Source organism: Schistocerca serialis, chromosome 3 (genome assembly GCF_023864345.2).
Source record: "Schistocerca serialis cubense isolate TAMUIC-IGC-003099 chromosome 3, iqSchSeri2.2, whole genome shotgun sequence".
NCBI classification, from domain to species: Eukaryota; Metazoa; Arthropoda; class Insecta; order Orthoptera; family Acrididae; genus Schistocerca; species Schistocerca serialis.
This window is the reverse complement of record NC_064640.1, coordinates 105416493-105435656: the sequence shown is the minus strand read 5'-3', so window position 1 is coordinate 105435656 and position 19164 is coordinate 105416493. Positions and strand designations below refer to the sequence as shown.

The 19164-nt window shown below is 44.0% G+C and overlaps 1 protein-coding gene across 5 annotated transcripts in view; it reads left to right on the top strand.

The window, feature by feature from the left end:
* LOC126469782 (uncharacterized) overlaps nucleotides 1–19164 on the top strand; it is a 510509-nt gene that overhangs the window by 211898 nt on the left and 279447 nt on the right. The gene's annotated exons all lie outside the window — the stretch shown is intronic.

The window sequence follows — 19164 nt, the reverse complement described above, 5'->3', positions numbered from 1 at the left end:
AGGTATTTACACCCAGTGTTTGGCCTTAGAAGACGACGTGTCTTGTGTCCCAATGCCAACAGCAGGCGAGAGAACGCTTCGCACACGTGCCTCGGAGTTCAAATGACTCTCCGTAGACTGCTGGCTGGCTGCAGGCAGCTTGGTCGCGCGAAGTAAGAGAAACGTTTTTGACTTAGCCTCGCAGCAGTGTTTGAAAGTCCTTAAAAGTTGTTCCTCAAACTAAACTATACAACACCGGTCTGCAGTAACTCAGAAAACAGGCAAAGTCTACGAATCAGTCACACATGGAAGTGCCAATAGCAAAATTAGTGTGCAAACCCTGCAAGAAAAACGGTTGATTTTAAAAAGTGCTATTAAAAATGAAGTTCCATGTTTTCACAGATTACTGCAACATGTTGTACCATAATGAAAAAATTGTGAAAGTAAATTTTCTTTTGTTATGGAATCGTGAGATGCCCATTTACAAAATTTTTACCAATATCTACAGATTTCCGCGCCATCTACGATGAAACTAACATGGTTACGGCGTAGCGCTTTACGTTTGTATACAGTTTTTTGCTAGACCCTGATGTCGAAGGATCTTTGCATTTAGAGATATCTTTCTGCTATGATCGTATACTGTATGCCATTTAATCTACTATTTCCCCTCGTACATGATTCATTAATTCTGGAAACCACGAAGTTATTGCTGAATGTTGTAAGCAAACATACTTCTGGATATTCTTCAGTTTCGCTTCATTCCGCCAAACAGTGTGCATTTCTCTCTCCCTTGTCCAAATGAAATAGTTCCCTGTCTATAATTTTGCTGTAGGTGGACAAAGCAGCCAGATCAGGTGTTATGTTCTTTCTTCTTTATTGGTGGGGACTTTCAGAGTTACTACTGTTGGCAGGTCTTGGGGACTCAATGCTGAAAGTTTCAATGATTCTTAAGAGAGATTTTTCACTTAAAGGAAAGAGGGCGTTATCCTGTTCATGGCAGATTAGCTGGTATTCCTCTGCATCGTTCAATTAACCACGGGTCTTGGCATAAGTTCGTTTAAGTAATGTGTAAGTCTAGGGACCGATGACCTAAGCAGTTTGGTCCCTTAGGAATTCACACACATTTGAACATTTTTTTGAATGGAAAAACTTGAATTAGTGGTGGATAATTTTTCAACATCTTGCACGACATTTTAAACATGACTACGGTCGCCGCCCGATAGGTTCCGTGACTGCTTTCACCTATTCGAAAAGCTCACCGAGCCATGGCAGCGGCGGAAACGTTACAGCTGCCAGGCCAATAAAGACGACCTCTTAAGCTGCCTGATCACCGTGGCCGAGTGCTGGTTTTATTACTATCACCTCGAGACAAAGGAACAAAGTAGGTAGTGGAAACATGTGAGTTCACTGCCGCAGACAAACTGGAAGGATCAACCATTGTCAGATCAGGAAATACTGCGTGATATTTGGGACTGCTATGGTGTCTTGTCAGCAGGTTATGCTTGTATATGGGTGAACAGTCACAGGATCAAACTACCGAAATCTCGTGGTGGGAGTCAGACGGTGTTTTTTGCTCCACTACACCACCCCAGCGCATTCTGTACAGGACCGTCACACATGTTGCTTTTTTGGGCTATCAAAATTTTCCCCACCCTCCACATCATGTCATGGAGCTAGGTGACTACTTCTTCACTCCTATGTGGAGAAAACATAGCGTGATACTTCTTTTCTGAGGTGATAATTGCCAACTCTGAATACCCCTTGTGGTGGCTTGAGAGGAAGGTATCCAGCCGAGAGGCTGACTGTCTAAATTCGCCATCCCTCCATAGAGTTCCGGGACGCGACGCCGGAAGGGCAGGCATCTGGAAAAAGCAGCAAGAAACGAGCAGCAGCTGTCTCGGTGGTCTGCCCACGGTGGAGCCTGGGGCACCATCTCCACGCGAGCCTGCAACAGTTTCAAAACGCTGCGGAGTCGTGCTCCGTTCATCTCGCGGGCTAACTGCAGAGCCAGTTTGCTTGCATTGCTTTTACCCCAGTCGCTATCAGTAAACATCGTGTATTTGATAGAAATGACCAAGTAAGGTGGTCGCAAATATTTTCTATAAACAGTGGTGCACAACTTCATTGTAAATAAACCACGGCATCACGGAAAGTGTGACGCGCGTATATTAATGGTCAACCAGTTTCGGTCAAGCTACTGTCATGTCACGAATGAACATTACAAGAGGTTAAATGAAGCTTCCTTGGCGTCACATAAGTAATTCAGTTGCAGTATCTGTTACTTGGGCATGTATCGACCAGACATTTCTCAGTTAATCACAAGTGCAAAAATCTAGGCCACTGCTGGGTACTTTCTGACCAAAGTCGTTTCATATACTGCCTACTGAATCAGCTGACGTTTGTTTTCAATGGACTGTCGACTTCTGTACTTCGTGACTGATGGAAAAAGTATAATGAAGATCTTTCTCACTGACAAAGTACGAGTAGTTCAGAACTGAAGTACTTGGATGCGCAAAGCAGGTAGATACAACTCTGAAAAATTCTCAAGAAATAGACTTCGAAATTTCCCGATCGTTTTTAATGCCTGAAAATGTGGCGGATTATTTCGCCAGGCAGCATGTCCGTGTGGCAGAAAACTCGCCTGCCACGTAGGGGTCATAGATTCAGGTCCTGACAACTGAAAATTTTTAGACAAAGTTATATATTCTACAAGCATTGCCCTACAGAGTAGAATACATAAAGATGGAAACAAAAATTCAGTAGTGTTCGACTGGTAAACGCTGGAGCGCAGATTAGTCTCTCGTTTCGGTCCTTACTTTTTTCGTTTTTCCCTTCGGTTTAAATTTAAACATAGAAACCATCAAATATATGCTAATTAATACACAGCATAATTTTGATTTTTATGAAAATGCACATCTTTTGGTTTCTAATTACATATCGCGCACAAAAACCCGGTTTTCATTACAAATATGAATTCTTCATTACCACTCTTTCATAAAAGACCCATTAAAGTTAAAAAAATGCCAAATAAGCTTTCCATCTTTTCGTATTTTACGCTTCACGGAAATGCCATGATGGAATACGCGCCTTCATTTAAAAATCTGTCACAGTCGGGAATCCAACCTAGACCGTCCACGTAGTGAGCAATCATTCTACCACAGAGCCACGCAGCTCGTCAGGGAGAGAGAGCCTTGCTTTAGACTATTACAGGCGCTCGGAAATCTTAAAAATTGATTTTCTCGAAACTTTTTGAGAGTTGCATAGACTACTTGGGCTGATCGATATTAGAGTTCTTAAATTCACGCACCATAAGTTTAAAAAATTGTAAAAACTCGATTGCCGCGTTGTCTCTTCGAGAAATAAAATTACACTGACCACTTAAATTTGCGAGGGGGGTTTGGATTAGACTCACTAAAACGGGGAATGAATTAAAAGCTTACTGATTCTTCTTAAAAGAATCTACTTCAGCACTTTCTCGATTGTTAAGAAGGCCGTTACTTCATTTCCGCGCTTGGATTCTTTATTTCCTATGTCTTTTGCATTTAGGTTTACGAAGTTATAATAGACTTCAGGAAGGCATTTGACACCACCCCGCACTGCCGTTTAGTGAAAAAAATATAAGCTTACCGAGTATCGGAGCAGATTTGCGACTGGTTTCAAGACTTTTTGCAGACAGAACCACTTCGCTCTTAACGGAACAAAATCAACGGATGTAAAGATAATTTCCGGTGCATCCTAAGGAAGTGTGATAGCACCGTTACTGTTTACAATATCTTTATATATAGCGTCGGATGCTCTCTAAGGCTGTTCGCAGATGATGCAGTAGTCCATAACAAAGTAGCAACGCCAGAAGATAGTAAAGATTTGCGGAATAACCTCCAGAGAATTGATGAATGATGCAGGCTCTGGCAGTTTACCCTCAACATAAATAACTTTAATATATTGCACATACGTAGGAAAAGAAATAACACTACTGTGTAGCTACATTATTGACAAACAGCTGGAAACACTATCTGCCGTAAAAATCTAGGAGTAACTATCCGGAGCTACCTTAAGTGAAATGACCATATAAAAAAAAGTGGGAAAAGCAGATGCCAGACTAAAATTCATAGGTAGAATCTTAAGGAAATGGAACTCATTCACGAAAGAAGTGGCTTATAAGACGCTTGTTCGACCCATTATTGAGTACTGTTCCTCTACCAGGGATTCCTACCAGATAGGAGTGATTGAAGGGAGAGAGAAGATGCAACGAAGAGCGGCACGTTTCATCACGGGATCGTTTAGTCGGCACGAGAGCGTTGAGGAAACACTCAACAAACTCCACTGGCAGACTTTACAAGATAGGTGTTGTGCATCATGGAGAGATTTACTGTTTAAATTTCAAGAGAGCACTTTCCGGGAAGAGTTTACTTCCTCCTACATACGTCTCGCTTAATGACCACCAGGAGAAAATTCGAGAAGTTAGAGCCAATACAGAGGCTTACCGACAGTCATACTTCCCACGCGCTATTCGCAAGTGGGACAGGGTTATGGAGGGCTCAGTAAGTGGTACAGAACGCACCCTCCGCCACACACCGTTAGGTGACTTGCGGAGTATGATGTGAATGTAGAAACTTACTAGCGCTATTTGCAGTGTGTCGAAACGCATAGCGAATACTCACATAAAGTCTTCGGTGTTAAGTGTGCTTTCTTGCTATGTTTGCCGTATTGTTTTTGAGTCCGTCATTTCGCTATTCATATTCGGAAGAGCTAGCTGGAACTTGAAACCCTGCTTTAAAACTTCATTTATGTAATCCCGAAACGACGTTGGGCGAATGCCGAGAAGGTACTTCCGAAAAGGCTACAACTTCACTAACGTTGTTGGATATCAGCTTGCGCCTAATACGTAGTGATCACGACGTCGACGGGACTTTGAACCCTAATTACCTGTCCATAATTTTGTTACTCTGTGGTATGGAAAACACATTTTTTTTTCTTTCTTATAGCGGCCTGTATGCTGCCGTGTGACCGCATTTCACTGTACCCTCAGCTGGAAAGAGGAAGAGTGGAAAATCACAATCTGGGTATACACACTGTAAATCACAGGTAAAGCAACAGCTTAGTTGAGATAGTGTGACGTCATAAAATGGCTCCTGAAGCGGATGTAACACCACATGCCACTGTCTGTGGTAAACAAGTGCTCATTGGTAAACTGTGGGCGCGGACTTTGGCGCAGCGAACGGTGTGCATGGAAGAACAACCATGCAGTTTCTAACTATTTAAGGAGCAGTATATCGTAACATTTATGTTCCTTTCTGTGGTAGATTGTTGTGTGAATTGAATACCTGAATATTATCTTGTATATCCCCCGGAAGTGAGACAACAGTTAGTAGTGTCGAAGGCGTTAGGCGCGCGCTTCAACAGAGTCCCCAATACGCGGTTCCTGGATCGAAAAGAAATTTTGGTGGCTATAAGGATTCACCAGTTGTGAATGAAGTTAATTTTGTGCAGTGGATGTAGGTAGGTCACATTAGCTGAAGACAAATGACTACTATAATCGTTAGTACGCGCTTTAGTGTGTCTGCAAGATGGACATCTTTTATCCTACGTAGACTGTGTGGCATTTGGTTCTGACAGAAAAGGCCAACTGTGATGTCACCGTTCAGACTTGTAATTAACTGAGGTTTTCATTCATCGTTACCAGCCAGAAATTTTTGTTGAATTAAATAAAATGAGTCAAATGGTTCAAATGGCTCTGAGCACTATGGGACTTAACTTCTGAGGTCATCAGTCCCCTAGAACTTAGAACTACTTAAACCTAACTAACCTAAGGACATCACACACATCCATGCCCGAGGCAGGATTCGAACCTGCGACCGTAGCGGTCGCGCGGTTCCAGACTGTAGCGCCCAGAACCGCTCGACCACTCTGGCCGGCAAAATGAGTCAATAAAGTAACATGTTGCGAAGAAAAAATCTGATCTTCGGGTTAAAATGCAAGTCAGGAAACATTTAACAAAAGTACATACGGATATGTAAATTGTTCTTTACAGTCTTGGCATGACCTGTGGCCATGCGGATAAAAAGCTACATTCAATCTTTAAAAAATATGAACTTCAAGCCTCTTATTTAGTAAAAAATGCAGTGGTGTGCAAAGCTCAAGGACGAAAGTAACTTTCGCACAATGGCACTACAAAGTAACACAGTTCGATGAAACTCCTATCGCACATAGAAAGGACAGAAGGTAACAAAGGAGTACGCAATGAGCCGAAAGGAAATGACACTTCTGTTCAAAAATAATAATTACATGGAAATAACGTGTACATTACAACTAATAACGGACCGTATTCAGAAACCAGATTTTAACTACACGAAAGAAACCGTGATTTACGATCGCTCCCTGGACGTTATAAAAGGCAGGTCACGGTTCTTAAAAGGGTGTTTGGTCACTGAGAACAATACGTGTTCTGCAGCGCGCTTCCATACTGATCACAAAGTAGAAAAGTTCTTGTGGTGGGGCATTTCATTACTTAAACACTGAGGCTGTCAACTACTGGATGGCCATGGGTGCATTTGGGCGCGTTGCAATACTTCTCTGCAACGCATTCCATCCGTGATGGATAGGATTTAAGTCGGGGTAATGGGCAGCCCAGTCCATTCGCCGAATATCCTCTCGTTTCAAGAGCTGCTCCAAGTGCGCTGTTGGGTGCAGTCGCGCACTGTCATCCATAAAAATGAAACCAGGGCCGAATAAAGTCCTGAAAAGACGCACCTGGGGAAGGAGCACAGTGTTGTAAAAACGTTGACCGGTGAGTGTATCGTAGTGGAAGATAGGGAGGTGAGTACTCCCATGCAACATTATGCCTCCCAACCCATCACCGCCTGGATCTCCAAACACAACACTGTCCAACAATCTTCCTGGTTGTATCACATGTTCCCACCTATGGCCATACGACCAGAATCACTAGCTGGTTTCATCCGAGAAGACCTCACTCCTCGATGGTCCAGTCGCTATCTTCTTCGCGCCATCGCGAACTGTGACGCCGATGTGCTGGTGTCAACGCAACACGACGTACTGGTCAAAAACGCTGCCGTGTAGTCGCCGTAGCACAGTGGAGCGTGACATTGCGTGTCTTGCAGTTCTGTTAAATGCGGTTGCAATTGCACCACTGTTTGACGTGGGGCCTTATTTACCTGTTGCACAATGCGACACACATCTGGTGCTGTCGTTGACCGTGGTCGGTCACCTCTCCTTGGGCAGCAGTGCCTGTAGTTCGGAACGTTCACAAAGCACGTGAAACAATGTTATGAGCAGCAGCAAAATCCTGGGCTACACTACGTCCTTCCAGTTTCCCAATGATTCTTCCCCTTCTGGAGTCAACCACATATTGTCTCTGGGGCATGTTGTAATGAAGAAGTCTACCACAGCAAATCGTAACTGATCGATGATTGACGTCTCTTTCCCGTGTCTTCAATGGCATCGTCTCGTGGGGACAGCCCCATTTGACGCTGTCACAATGACCTCACGCCATGTGATGTTCAGCTTTTTATGCACGACTGGGAGACCTCTGGCAACATAGTTCCTCACTTACATCCATTTTCACCCAGTAGTTAATGATATGTTACCTTATCTCATCCTCCACTTTTAGAGAACAATGTGGCTATCAAGCATTTAAAGATATCAAAGTACTTTCAGATCTCAGTCAATGCAAAGCTTTTTTCCCTTAGATACAGTCAACTCACACAACAGCATGCCTATTCAAGAAACCACAGACAAAATTTATTATAGTTAATTAAGAAACCAAAAAACTCACAGCTGAAATCGGCGAAGTAACAAAATTACTACAGCTTCTGTCCTCCCCCAACTATTTCACATTCAGTAGCAAAATGTATAATCAGGGTCTGGACCTAGCAATTGGTAGTTCACTGAATAGAATGCTCACAAATTTCGTTAACCACTTAGCTACAAGGTCATTGCGCAATAAGTGTATCGCATTGGCAGAAGGGTGTTTCCTGCAGACTTCCGCTGCGGTGCGGATAACTGGTGCATCACGAGTGATGAGCGAAGGAAATGGCGCGGCAACGAGAAACGTACTGCAGAGTCGAAGTGCGCTGGACTGTAGGATTCTTGTGGGGAAAAGTGTGTAAATTGCTGACAGGTTCACCGTGAAATGAAATGATGACGATTGTAGGTACCAAATTAAATGTCGCGTCAAGCCACAGTGAAATGGTGCACACAGTTTGACAAAGGCCGCACAAACTTGGACTGTGCCGATACAATCCAGATCCCGCTCAACGCGATTTCCATGTTGTCGGCAAGCTGAAAGAACATCTTTGGAAAAAAGATTCTGAAACATTAAGGACGTCTACGTGGCAGTTATAGAATACCTCCGTGACCTAGCAACTAAAACGTTCCGACCGTTGTCTACGGAAACTTGGTGACTGTGTCGGAAAAATATAGTGATGCTTGCGCAATTTTAAATGCTTTCAGCGAACGTTTATTGGCCTGTCATAATAATGCAAAATTACTTTTTGATGTCCCTTGTACATTCGGTCCGCTGTTACAAATTTTCACAAAATACGTCAACCTTACGTGCTTTAGTTTAGTGATAACCAACAACAGAGGTAAATTACAACAGACCAGACCATTGAGAAATACTAGATTTTAATTTCTGAAAATTGATGCGAAATACATTTGGTGCAACACTGTTAGTGTGAAGAGTGTTGCTAAATAAGACTGTAAGATGAGCGCAGACATTTTCCCCCTGCGGCCGCACACAGAGAGGACTCTTAACAAGAACGGGCGGTGGAGCTTTCAGCGTAATCCTCTTAGTGTTCGACGGCGCTTTTGAACCTTCTGACAGAGCCTACCCTTAACGCTGCCGGCTCCCATTACCCGAGCCGAGAGTCCAAAGAGCTTCTCTTCTGCAGAGATCACTGTGTGAAGCGTCTGCGGTGTAGCTTGTAGCTGCATATTTCGCGTCATATGAGACGCTTCCCACTGCCATGAAAGCACCAGTGCTGCTAACAAATGCACGTCGACTCGATTCTGGATACTGTAATACAGGGAGCTACTCGCAGCAGGATAACCTTATGCTTCCTCCAATTATTTCCAATGTAAAGAAATGTATAAAATCGTTGCTGCAACTGAGTTTCCAAAAAAACCCTCCTCGCTCAACCGCAAGTCAACTGTAAAACTTAATTTATTTGGTAAAAAATGTGTAGCTGCACTTACAGACGGTGTGCGTCCGATTGACGGATCATCACCCGTTTCCTGATGTGCCTTGTTCGATCACTCTCGCTCCTTATAAGGGTAGTTACAAATATTATTGGTAGCTATAGTTAATAGTCTCGACAACCTGAGACAGGTAACAAAGATCTTAAACGAAATGTTCCACCAGTTATATTAAAGGCAGACTTTATATTTAAATCTAATGTTCATCTAAAGGTACGGCATTTTCAATCAGTGCTTCAGCTCGAGAGTGAGAGAATTACGCCAGCTGATTTACAGTATCCGGACACCAATAGCGGACATCAATATGGGGTGTGTCCGCCTTTCGCCTTTATGACCCCGTGCACTCCGTGGGGATACTTTTCAGTGAGGTGTCTGAGTAGGAATGCAGCCCAATCTTCCTCAAGAGCCGAAACGAGGGAAGGTAATGATGATGCACACTGAGATCTGGTGACAAGTCGACGTTCTCTCAAAACCGTTCCGCTCGGTTCGGTTCTCGGGGCAGGCTTGTCCATTTCACGAATGTTGTTTTCCACAAGGCATTGCCCACGAATAGTGCTTTAAGACAGGGCACGTTGTCACGCTCTCAATAACGGTCTTCTCCAAACTGGTTCTCTACAGTACGCAGTAGATAAGCTATACGAGGTATTCATATCCTTCCGTATTTAGAGTTTTCTTAATAGCAATAGGTGGGCCATGTATTAACCACGAAAAATACCCCCCCTCCCCCATACTGTATCAGCACACCCTCCGTACTTTTAAAACTACACATGCAAGCATTCGCAAACCCTCATCTAATTACCGCAGAGTAAAAAGTGATTCTTGACTCCAAATCACTCGTTCCTAGTCATCCACTGTCCAATGGCGTCTCTCTTCACACGACCTCATGCCTCACTAAGCTCTGACTACAACAAAGTGTGGTTTACTGGGAGCTGCTTGACATACGCACCACATTCTAACTCTCTAAGCACAGTCATTGTACCAGCTGGACTACTGTTAGCACTTAGGAACTCAAAAGCGATTGATTCCGCTAATTTCATGCGATTTTTCACAACCATCCTTCGCAATGCTCCACGGTCTCCGTTAGTACGTGATCCTACCTGGTGTCGTTTAGGCTGTGGTAGTACCTTAAAGTTTCCCCTTCAGTCACATTGCCAACAGTCGACTTTGCTGCTGGTTGGGAATGTGCCTGACATTCATTTCTCATTGTACAGATAATCGTGCTGAGGGAAAAAAAAAAAAAATTGCATGAAGGGGTGGACATGGTCCCCCACGGATATATGCATATTTTTGTTGATCGATTGAGCATTCCCGAGTGGTGAGATCACCCAAGGAATGCCACGAAAACATTCCCCAGACCATAACGCTCCCTCCTCCAGCCTGGACCCTTTTGACTGTTGCTGCAAGTGTTCACTTTCAGTCCAATGGAGCATAAAATGTAGTTGGTCTGGAAAGGCCACCTGTAGCCACTCAGTGGACGTTCAGTTACTGTATGGGCGTGTAAATTCCAACCTTTGTCGCAGACAGCGTGGGTGCGTGAACAAAGTGCCTGCTGCGGAGGCCCATACGCAACAACATTCGCTGAACAGTCTTTGCGGAGACATTGTTGGTAGTCCCTTGGTTCATCTGATCGGTTAGTTACGGAATAGTTGCACGTCTATACGCCCGTACGCATCTCCCCAGTCTTCGTTCACGCCTGTAATCTGTGGCCCGTGGTGCTCAACAGTTGCCTCGGCGTCGGTTTTGGATAGCGTTATTTTGCAATTCACTGTATTCTTTAACCACGGCAGCACCCTGACAGTTCACAAACTTCGCAGTTTCGGAAATTCTTCCACTCGTGGCACGAAAGTCAATGTTATGCCCTTCTGGACGAAAGATAAAACTGTCCGTTTCTGCATTATGACAACGACTGCACTGTTATCCGTATATCGTCCACTCCGACACGCTTTATGTACCTCCTCCACAGCTGGTGCTGCCGCCTGCCGTCTGTGAGTGGTTATTGCAAGTGGTCTTCGAACATAGGCGGTGGTCACAATGTACTGGACCTTGTACTTAATAGAATAATCAAGACAATTACTTATGCCATCTATTTAAAGATAATTTCGATACGCTCATGTATGTACGTCATCGAATTATTTCTACATCTGTCCTGTGAAGTCATGTAATAACAACGTTGACACAATCCACACTGGAACACTGAATATCCAACGCACTGCTTCACTAAGCTAGGTGGTCGGTGTAGTTGCAGACATTTCTTTACCTAGTTCTATTTTACAGGATTCCTCATTTACGTGGAGCTACTAGAGTTTACTCATCAACGGTTGCGTAACTACCTCCACCCGTGCTTCGCATGGCCTACTGACGCACGTTTCTAAAGCGATGGGTAATTAGTCGCTGAAGGTGTGAATAGTATGCTGCTTGCGGCACGTCACGGCTGTCTAATACATCGTGGATATTGCCGTCTTTAATCCGCGTGTTTCCTAAGCTTAAAGAGTAGCTTTATACTAGATGACCTACGTAAAGTGAATAGCCAGAATATTTAGCGAACAGGACAAGATATCGCTACGAGTAATTAGTATTCAGTGGACGAAACATTTTAGTGTACCGCTGAAACTTTTCTCATTCACGAAGGTACTGTAGCAATTACTTATTAAATAAAATTAAGGGGAGATGCGTCAATTCATCCTCGTGCTCGCATAACTAGTCCTGGACGATGCGTGCTGTGCGAGCAGGGCCCGTGTTCTCTTGGAACACATCACCACTAGGGAACTAAAATTTTACCATGGGATTGATCTGGTAAGTCAAAAGGTCCCTGGCAGTGATGCGACCTTGCCGTGTACACATCGGGCCCATGGAATACCACAATATGGCTGCCCAAATCACTAACGAACACACGCCATGTTTCACTCGTGGGACGTATACTCGGCCAGAAATAATATGAAACTAAACAAATCAGATCAAAGGACTCTTCCATTGGTCCATAGTCCAGGTTTTAAATCTTCGGTGCCATGTTTTCCTGTCAGGGTTATTTGAATCGCTGCTGAGTAGTTTTCGAATTACAGCTCGCCATGCAATTCGCAGAGTATGGAGCTGGTGCTGACATGTCCTGGTGGTCACAGGGTTCGCAACTGCGACCTTCAGTTCTGCAGGGACGTTTGGAGCTGTTGTCCTCTTATTTTTTGTAACAACCCTCTTCAGTGGCCGTCTCTCACCATAACTCAACACGCCTTTTCGTTCACGTTGTGACTTAGCGGTTAATGTTCTTCCGGTTTCCGTGTATTTAGTGCACAGGGTGATCAAAAAGACAGTATAAATTTGAAAGCTTAATAAACCACGGAATAATGTAGATAGAGAGGTAAAAATTCACACACACGCTTGGAATGACATGGAGTTTCATTAGAAACAAAAAAAGTTCACAAAATGTCCAACAGATGGCGCTGGACAGCAAAACTGCTACCGTGGCGAGTGAGAGGTACGCCGATATGTTACAGAATCGCATCATCCCCAGCCTGGCTGATAAACACCTGCTGGAACGTACGATGTTTATGGAGGATGGCGCTCCACCCCATATTGCTAGACGCGTGAAAGATCTCTTTCGCGTGTCGTTTGGTGGTGATCGTGTGCTCAGCCGCCACTTTCGTCATGCTTGGCCTCCCAGGTCCCCAGATCTCAGTCCGTGCGATTATTGGCTTTGGGGTTACCTGAAGTCGCAAGTGCATCGCGATCGACCGACATCTCTAGCGATGCTGAAAGACAACATCCGACGCCAGTACCTCACCATAGCTCCGTACATGCTTTAAAGTGCTGTTCACGACATTATTCCTCGACTACAGCTATTGTTGAGGAATGATGGTGGATATATTGAGCATTTCCTGTAAAGATCATCATCTTTGCTTTCTTACTTTGTTATGCTAATTATTGCTATTCTGATCAGATGAAGCGCCATCTGTCGGACATTTTTTGAACGTTTGTATTTTTTGGTTCTAATAAAACCCCATGTCATTCCAAGCGTGTGTGTGAATTTTTACCTCTCTATCTACATTATTCCGTGATTTATTCAGTTTTCAAATTTATACTGACTCTTTGATCATCCGGTACATCTTCGATGCGGTGCCCCTTAAAACACCAAACACTTTGGGTACCTTAGTTACGGAAGCGCCCACAATACGAGCACAAACACTTTGCCCACGTCAGAGATCACTTGGCTCTGACATTATCTACTCATAGAGCTGCATCAAACGAGTCTCAGGACTGAAGACAACAACAACCACCTACGCAGAAGGCTTGCTCTGATCACGACTGTCACTTTTAAGGTATCGAGGGCATTGCATAGGTCCCTTCAGTCGTCTAACACAACAACACCACCTGCATGCTTCGTTATCATCTGCTCTTCTGTTCAAGGCTGCATCCTTCGCGGTGTTTCAAAATGGCTCTAAACACTATGCGACTTAACATCTGAGGTCATCAGTCCCCTAGACTTCGAACTACGTAAACCTACGGATATCACACACATCCATGCCCGAGGCAGAATTTGAACCTGCGTGGTTCCGGACTGGTCCTAGAACCACTCTGCCACCGCGGCCGGCTTCGCGGTGTTTCCATATTTTGTTAAATCCCTGTATTTTCAATAAAGCGTGGCTGACTGAAATCGTTGCTGCATTTCGGAACACCATTATTTCACATTTCTCTGTTTACCCTCACCTTAATCTCTTATAGATACTTTTCATCCTTGTGACGTAGTAAAATACACTACCTCATCAAAAGTATCCGGACACCTGCATGTAAAGCAGAACTGACCCCAAATGTGGCAGTAACAGCAGACTGCACTGGTCAGAAGAGCTCGCACTGGAAGTGTGTGGTTCGAAGAGCACCAGGGTGAGTTTACCGTACTCCCCTGGGCACCAAACTCATCAGATTTAAACCCAGTCGGGAATATGTGGCACCATCTCGATCGGACTCGTCGCGCCGTGGGACCTCAGCCGAGAAATCTAGCGCACCTGGCCGTGGCACTTGAGCCGGCGCGGCTCCGCATCCCTCTCTGTACTTCCCAGACTCTCAAGGATCTCCTTCCTGCTCGTTTCGCAGTGGTCCGTGCTGCAAAAGGCTGTTATCAGACTTCTGACAGGTGGTCACATTAATATGGCTTGACAATGTATATTCGCTGCTTGGCTGTTCATTTGTTAATGTTTATTACATAATATGTAAATATGCATGTGAATTATTTTACCCCTGCTATAACGATTGGGTATCTCGATGTATGCCATACGATAAACAAAAAATGGCTCTAATGTCACGAAGAAATGTAAGCTATAGGTTTTTTGCGATGTTTTCTTAAATTAAGTATTCACTGTTTTTGTAATGAAAAAAATTGTTACTTTTATCGTGGGCAAATATATTGTTTTTAACAGGCTCCTGAACTATGTGGGTCTTCCAGATTTCCTTCATATCTGAAGTCTTAAATGTCATGGCTCTCTTGGCTAGGCTACTAAAGGTAGCGTCCACTTACTCGTACGTTCACAGCAGCCCATCCACTGTGTCGCAAGTTTTAATGTGTTTGTCAGAGACATTACCATTACCTTCGTAAATGTTAACGTGTTAGCTGCAAACTGGCTTAGTATTATAAGTGAATCTCATGGGGAGAATTATAACTGATTTTGCACGTTAAACAAAATCTAATGGAAAAACTGTTGCATTGGCTTTAACGATAGAGCAAGTCCGTCCCATGATGGTAGGTAGAGCAATTCTTACCATAAAAATGTCGCAACGAGTGCGCTATAAGTATGTGCTACGCCTTTACGTGCAATTATTTTAGTACTCTTCGTGTAATTGCATCGCTGAGGATAAGAGGCAATTTTTATGCCTCTGTATCATTTGGTAAATACACGAATACTATCAATCATAGCACTGAAGATCACTTCGGAAAAGTGATAGCACCGTAGCACCGCACAATTTTGATACAGATAGAAAGCCGTAATTCTTATAAAGTCCTCTACGCTATTTTTCGCGCCGTTGTTGCAATTGTTTAAATTGCAATTTACGTCACATCATGATAACAACGCAGTCGTTTCCTGTGATAGTCGCTTAAGATACCTTTTATTCTCAGATGCACCTAAACCACTATCCGATTCAACTGACACAGCCAAGGAATTGGCGCGTCAGACGACACTAACCACAGTTCACATATAATCATCCCATGGAGTTTTTTCTGTATTATTATTTATTTTTACAGTTTCTAGTGAATTATTAGTCAGATCTAACATAGTTCTGAAATAACAGGCGAGAATGTTTTACCTCTTATCAACTACATTGCATTACGATCAGAGACAGCTAGTTCATTTAAAATACTTTCACTATCTCGCAGTAATGCGACAACATAGCACACTCAGAACTGATGGCTGAGTGAGAGTTAAGTATCAATTAGAGATAGTAGATGTTACGACTAATCTTGCTGGAGAGGCTACGGTGTTCATCCGAACACAGTCAGTGTATCAATTAGTAGAGAAAGGCTCGTCACCCAGCACACTATTGATACGTTGCGCCATTGCACTGTGAGATATAAACTGACAACACGCAGGTATGGTAGTGCGTCTTTCTTGACGATTGTAGTTGGAATTGTCTACTGAGGTGTCACGAATCTTAATCTCCGTTTACATTTCACTTCTTACTTCTAATGTTCAGAACAGAATAATTTTATAAGTTGCACTGTGGTTCGAATCCCATTCCAAAATGTAAGCCCATTCGTGACAATCTGAAGAAGCCATTTCAGAGGTCAAACAGGGCATTGCACCAGTAGCAGGGCTGTTTCTGATCATGAACTGTTAAGTTCGGACCGGCCTTCGTGTCGATTACCCCTCAGTTTAAAAGTAAATTCAAGAATTACGAAGAGAGGTTCGTAAGGTATATGCTCAGGCAAGGGACACAATGGGGAGTCAGCTGATACACACAGTTGTTGCAGAAGTGAAACAAATGGAGCTATACTTTGTGTGAGCTAAAGTGAGATAAAAATATTCCACATGCTACAGGTACTAAAACGCTTCAGTCTTCGGATTTCTACGTCCGAGAAAAGTTCAAATGCAACGATTTGTGAAATCTATTCTACACAAGTAACTTTACAGTGTCTGATGGTGGTTATTTGATACAAATACTGGTCGCTCGCCCCATTCCAATCGCGTTTGGAGGGAAGGAAAAGTGGCTACACTATGTGATCAAAAGTGCCCGGACACCTGGCTGAAAATGACAAGTTCGTGGCGCCCTCGATCGGTAATGCTGGAATTCAATACGGTAATGGCCCACCCGTAGCCTTGATGATAGCTGCCACTCTCGCAGGCATACGTTCAATCAGGTGCTGGAAGGTTTCTTGGGGAATGGCGGCCCATTCTTCACAGAGTGCTGCACTGAGAGCACGCTGAGCCCTGGCGCGAAGTCGGCGTTCGAAACATCCCAAAAGGAGTTCTGTAGGATTCAGGTCAGGACTCTGTTCAGGCCAGCCCATTACAGGGATGTTATTGTCGTGTAACCACTCCGCCACAGGCCGTGCATTATGAACAGGTGCTCGATCGTGTTAAAAGATTCAATCGCCATCCCCGAATTGCTCTTCAACAGTGAGAAGCAAGAAGGTGCTTAAAACATCAATGTAGGCGTGTACTGTGATAGTGCCACGTAAAACAAGGGGTGCAAGCCCCCTTCATGAGAAACGTTCAAATGGCTCTGAGCACTATGCGACTTAACTTCTGAGGTCATTAGTCGCCTAGAACTTAGAACTAATTAAACCTAACTAACCTAAGGACATCACACACATCCATGCCCGAGGCAGGATTCGAACCTGCGACCGTAGCAGTCCCGCGATTCCGGACTGCGCGCCTAGAACCACTAGACCACCGCGGCCGGCCCCATGAGAAACGCTACCAGACCATAACACCACCGCCACACACCGTTGGGTGACTTGCGGAGTATAAATGTAGATGAAAAAATGTAGATGTAATTTTACTGTTGGCACTACATACTCTGGCAGATGACGTTCACCGGACATTCGCCATACCCACACCCTGCCATTGGATCGCGACATTGTGTACCGTGGTTCGTCTCTCCACACAACGTTTTTCCACTGCTCAATCGTCCAGTGTTCACGCTCCTTACACCAAGCGAGGCGTCGTTTGGCATTTACCGGCCTGATGTGTGGCTTATGAGCAGCCGCTCGACCATGAAATCAGTTTTCTCACCTACCGCCTAACTGTCATAGTACTTTCAGTTGATCATGACACAGTTTGGAATTCCTGCGTTAAAGTCTGGTTGATGTCTGCATATCCCTCTTCAACTGTCGGCGGTCTCTGTCAGTCAACAGATGAGGCCGGCCAGTACGCTTTTATGCTGTACGTGTCCCTTCTCGTTTCCACTTCACTGTCACATCGGAAGCAGTGGATCTAGGGATGTTTAGGAGTGTGGAAATCTCGCGTACAGACGTATGACACAAGTGACACCCAATCACCTGACCACGTTCGAAGTCCGCGACTTCCGCGGGGGCGCCCCAGTCTGCTCTCTCACGATGTGTAATGGCTACTGAGGTCGCTGATATGGAGTGCCTGGCAGTAGGTGGGAGCACAATGCACCTGATATGAAAACGTGTGTTTTTGGGGCTGTCAGGATACTTTAGATTAAATAGTGTATATTTCCCAGTATGGTTATTATATCCTCTCATTTTACTCTTGTGGCTCCTGCAGAAGATGCGTCGGGAGTAGTAAAATTGTTGTTAGACAGTTTACCTTAAACACTGCTTCTCTAAATGTGCCAAGCAGTGTTTCACCATAAGTAGTAATTTTTCTCCAATGATTACTGTACCACTTAAAATTCAATGAGCTATACCACTCTTTTACGAACCTAGGCAGCATGACTGTGTATTTGTTTGACGTCTGCTCCAAGGTCTACATGATCAAAACTCCTAATTGAAGAAGCAGAGTTCTAAAATAGCACAAGCGTCATCTATGCATGCTTCCTAATAGTCTCACTGTGCCTCCCCAGAAATTCTCTAACAGATATTTCTTGCACTCATTTTCCCTACCATAAATTTCACGAGTTGGTCCCACGTCACGTCATATCGCTTCGTATTGTTACCTTTAAATAATTAAACACAGTTACGCGCCCCAATATTTTATCGCCCGTACTGTAAATTTTATTTTATTTGTACCCATTGTCTTTAATTCTCCTACCTTCAGGGACAGATACCATTCTGAATACAAAGTAGTAATCCGTTTCCGAATGATGGAGCGACGCCTTGTGCTGTACAGAAGAGCGTCAGGTAGCATGGAGCCCCGGCGTATTCCCTTCCGTAGCGCCTGCAGCAGGGAACGCATCAGTTCAAGGTTTCTCGTGTTTCACGTGAGCTGCATCTTAAGACCAGCGCGGTATTCGTTTCCTTATACAGAGATGTCGTCAGCTCGCCGCAGTCGCGAGCATGGTGACTGAAAGAAGTAATAGCAACATACGGCACCAGCAGTGCCTCCGTCTTGGATTTTAACTTACTACACGGTCAGTCATATCGCAGCATTGAACCAACTCCCGATTCCACAATAAAGTTTTTCAATGATTCGTAACTGTGGAAGTTTTATTTCTTGTACGGTGTTGGGCTTTCTAGGGTTGCAGTAAACTGGGGAAAGTATATCGTTAGTGCGCTCGAATTTTTAACACTGTTCGTGAAGAGCAGCAACCGTACCAGCACATGAATGACAATGAACAGGGTATTTAGAGTGCTCATTCAGAAATGTGTCTGTCGGAAAAACTGTTTTCCTCATTTTTGTTGTGCGACAAAAAGCAATAGCTATCGAAAAAGATCGTTACATGTTCTTGTGGCATTTTGTTTAGCTGAGCCAATATTTAGTTTTTTGTTGTTAAAGTACTAAGTTCTGTATGTCATGGAGCATGATTTTACAAGTGTAAATAGTACTGAGTAGCTTATTTAGTGTACATGCTAGCATTTTCTTA